Source organism: Austrofundulus limnaeus, unplaced genomic scaffold, assembly GCF_001266775.1.
Source record: "Austrofundulus limnaeus strain Quisiro unplaced genomic scaffold, Austrofundulus_limnaeus-1.0 Scaffold168, whole genome shotgun sequence".
Lineage (NCBI taxonomy): Eukaryota > Metazoa > Chordata > Actinopteri > Cyprinodontiformes > Rivulidae > Austrofundulus > Austrofundulus limnaeus.
Genome location: NW_013952570.1, coordinates 825,557 through 829,613, shown reverse-complemented (window position 1 = coordinate 829,613; position 4,057 = coordinate 825,557).

The following is a 4,057-nucleotide window of genomic DNA, read 5'->3' as shown; positions in this document are numbered from 1 at the left end:
CACTACATACAACAAAACAATACAAATCAAATAAAATGAAAGGCAGCAGCAGAAAAAAATTCTTATATCTGCTCCTATTTTCAAAAAATATATATCAATTTCAAACAATAATAATGTTATTGTTTGAAATGTACTTTGTATGTAATACCAAAACAGCCATTAAGGTAATCCCAGGATTACTCAGCATTCTTGTTCGAAACTTGTCCTCAGAGTATTTTGTATATTTGATACTTTTTCACCTGTTTTTGTGAACCTACATGTCGACACCTGAATTTCCACTCTGCAGGGCAATTATATTTCTATTCTTTTCTAACCTCTGTTGATGTCTGTATTTTCTAATATAGTTGTGTTGTGTGTGTATCTGGCATTTGTTCTAATTTTATAATTCAGCAGGGAAGTCATCTCTTGCAAACGTTTTAACCATTTCTCATTGGACTGTAATTCCAGCTCTGATAAGTTTGTAACTGCTTTCTAAAACTTTAAAAGGCTTACAATTATTTATTATGCTACATAGAATTAATTTTGTTTCTTATAACAGAGGGGCTGGTAAAGTTACAGTAGGGTGGAATTCAGACTAAAGCATTGTAATTTCTATTTATGAAAAATCCAGCTGAATGATTTAAATGTGAAAGTGAAGTAGTGAATAGCACGTTTAACAAAAAGAGCTTTTTATTTATTCATTCATTCATTAAGAAAGAAAATGAAAAGTATTTAATTGTGTATTCAATTACATTCATTCATAACACAAAGCAATCTGTACAGTGAAATTACAAAAAACAAAGAAAAGCAGATCATGTCAGAAGGATAACATAAATTGATATACCGTAGAATAAAAACACAGTTCATACATGAGATGAGAAAAGGCCTCTTACAGAACTATTAACATTACCTACATTCAAATAGTTGTACATGTGTGAGCATATTTGGAACAACAAGGATAGGCCTTATTTTTTATTACATAACAGATAAGGTATTAAGTTGTAATCTTTACATGTACAACTTTCAGGCTCACTGAACTTCTTAAGTTAAAAAAAAACATAAACAAATAAACATCTCAGTAGGAATTTTAAAATACCAACATGGACAAGATGACTCACTGTCATAAAATCCAGTGTTGGTTAATTTTTGATTTATCACCCAGGCCTACTGATATAGTTTCTGGTCAGTCAAAAAGTACATTAACACAAACCAGGACATTTTCTGACAAAACTTCCAGCACTGCTGCAGACTGTAAAAACAAGATCAACCTTGTAAGAATATGAAGGCCATAATCAGCCCTGTCACCTCCCAATGGATCAAACCGTGCAGTGATTTGATCCATCAAGTCTTCTGGCACTGCAGTCCACAGGTGGCGCAGTGACTCTTTCTGGCCAATCCAGCAGCTGGTCACTTGTACCAGATGTGGAGGTACCTGGCAGATTCCAAGTCTGCTGTGGCAGAAGCTTCCTCTTGTGGTACAACAGTTGTAGTGCTGCTCTGTCCACCATAGGAAATTCCTGCATGGTCTTCTCTGTTGTAGACAACCTCTGACAACAATCTGCAGGGGAGCCTGATGCTCGGTCCTCAGCCCATGTTCATTCCACGTGCCTATGAAGTCTTGTACGTCTCTATTAATCTGAGGCAGATAAACATAATGAAGAGCCCAAATGTGCATTTCACTGTCAACACCAATAATGCCCTCACTTTCCAGAAAATGAAATAAATCATAGTACACATTGGTCATTCCTCACCAAAGGTCTCTCGAGTCTTTCGATTCTACAATGAAATACTTAAAGTAATAACTTCTATCAATTTGTGGTATATATGTCACAACGAGTTTGGGCATCAACCCTTGTAGGATGGGTGTTGTGGTCTGTTTAGTGCTCTGAAAGCAGCATCACTTGGATTTATCCTGACCATGCTGTCCTCAACTCTCCTCTGGATGTTTATCCCCTGTGATSGCAGAGATGCTCGGACAGATTCTGGGACAATCAGGACATTCCCAACCACAGTTTGCTGCACCAAGTCGTCCAAAGCTGCATCAGTCAAGTTAGCATGGGATCGACCAAGGTGGAACTCCCTGTGAAGGAAAAGAAAGTGGCATGAATATAGAAAATGTAATCTTTGTTATTTGTTCATTTTGACCTAAAAAATAATTAGCCAAATCTGCAACACTAATAAAATGAAGCAATCAAGAAAAAGTTAAAAACAAAACAAAACTGGACCTCTATTGTGAAGTTGAAGACTATCTGCTTCCTGTCCAGGAGGCTTTCTCAATTTAAAATTAAATTCCCTTAACAAACGCGTGATCAGTGATTCAGGAACCTGAAACAGCTGCGTTCATCTAGTATTTTTAAAGACAGCCAAGCATTGTAAAAGGATCCTTTAAGCAAAATACAGTCTATGGCTCTGTATGAAATGATCAACTGTTGTGAAATATTTGTTTTTCTATTGCAACTGAATGGCCTTCATTTCAGCTGGTAGGCTGGGAGCTAATGCTGTGGTCCAGTTGTCCTCAGAGGTCGAAGTTTCCCACTTCTGAGTTGGAAAAACGAACTGTAACGGCCCCTTAACGCAACACCCAAGCAGCCCAAGTATGTACGTCATCATTTCAACATGGCTGCTCCTCACATCAACAGAGAGAGTTACTTTGATGTTTTTCAGCAGTTCAGTGTTGTTTACATTAAGTCAGTCGTATTTGTAGTACTTTATTTGATTATTGGGAGATATGTTTTGAACACTCAAAATGTAGCATAGAGCGCTGTTGTTGTAAGTGCATGTTACTGTTGCTGAGCAAAAAACAGAAAGGCCTTTTTCCAATGTTTTAACAAGTTGTAAAATAACTAAGTACAAATACTTCTTTACTGTACTTAAGTAGAATTTTTGGGTGTCTGTTTTATTTGAGTAATTATTTTTCAGCCTACTTTTTACTTCTACTTCTTACTTTTTCACACAATTATCTGTACTTTGTACTTCTTACATTTTCACACAATTATCTGTACTGTGTACTCCTTATATTTTTAAAAAGACAAGAAGTAGAAAGTCGTTACTTTTATTTCATTTTTGCTTGTTTTCATTCCAGCTTGTTATTGTAAAAAAAAATAATACTATCCATATAAACTGTGCCTCCTAGACAGAGTGAATTTAACTGTGGTTGAATGAGAAGTATAAATATTTGTCACACTCCAGCAGGACATAAAAATACTGTACTTAAGAAGTATTTGTATTTCATGAATTTTATTATTGCATTTGGCTGCAGCCCTCAGACAGATTTTCATTTTGGAGAAAAGGTTTGGGCAGCCTTCATATATGTATATAAACTGAAACCGATTTGTGCATCCTAAATTAAAAAAATTAACTATTTTAATACAACAGTCATTTCTGTTTTGTTTTGGGGAGGTCACCTCCTAATAAATGTCATTACAGAACATCTAACTGCTCATTTTAAATCAATACTTTTACTTTTAATACTTAAGTACAAAAAATATCAGATACTTTAAGACTTTTACTCAAGTAATATTCCTAAAGGAGACTTTAATTTTTAACAAAGTAATGTTTTGGTAAGATACTTGTACTTTTACTCAAGTAATATTCCTAAAGGAGACTTTAATTTTTAACAAAGTAATGTTTTGGTAAGATACTTGTACATTTACTCAAGTTTCACTTTGTGGTATTTTATACAACACTGGATGTTCTAACAAGTTTCAAGTCAGAACCGACATCATTCTGACTTCAGAATTGTGAGTTTAGCTACAACTGCAATGCAACATCATTCAAAAACAAAAATGTGCACACAGCAAACTTTACAAGAGCAGTTTCTATTAATTACTGCTAGCAGTGCTATTCTTCATCAACCAGAACATTACCTAATGCCGCACTTTATTGTGCGAACTGAGACATTCATAAGCTCAGTTGAGCCACTACAGTAGAAAGCAGAACTGAATATTAGTTTCTTAGTTTTTTCATCTTCAGTGGCTTTTTTTAAAGAAGAAAAAGAGAAGAAAAAAGTGAAATGTAATGGGAAAGAGTGAAAGAGAGATTAGAAGATATGTAAAATATGTATGTGTGTGTTTATATA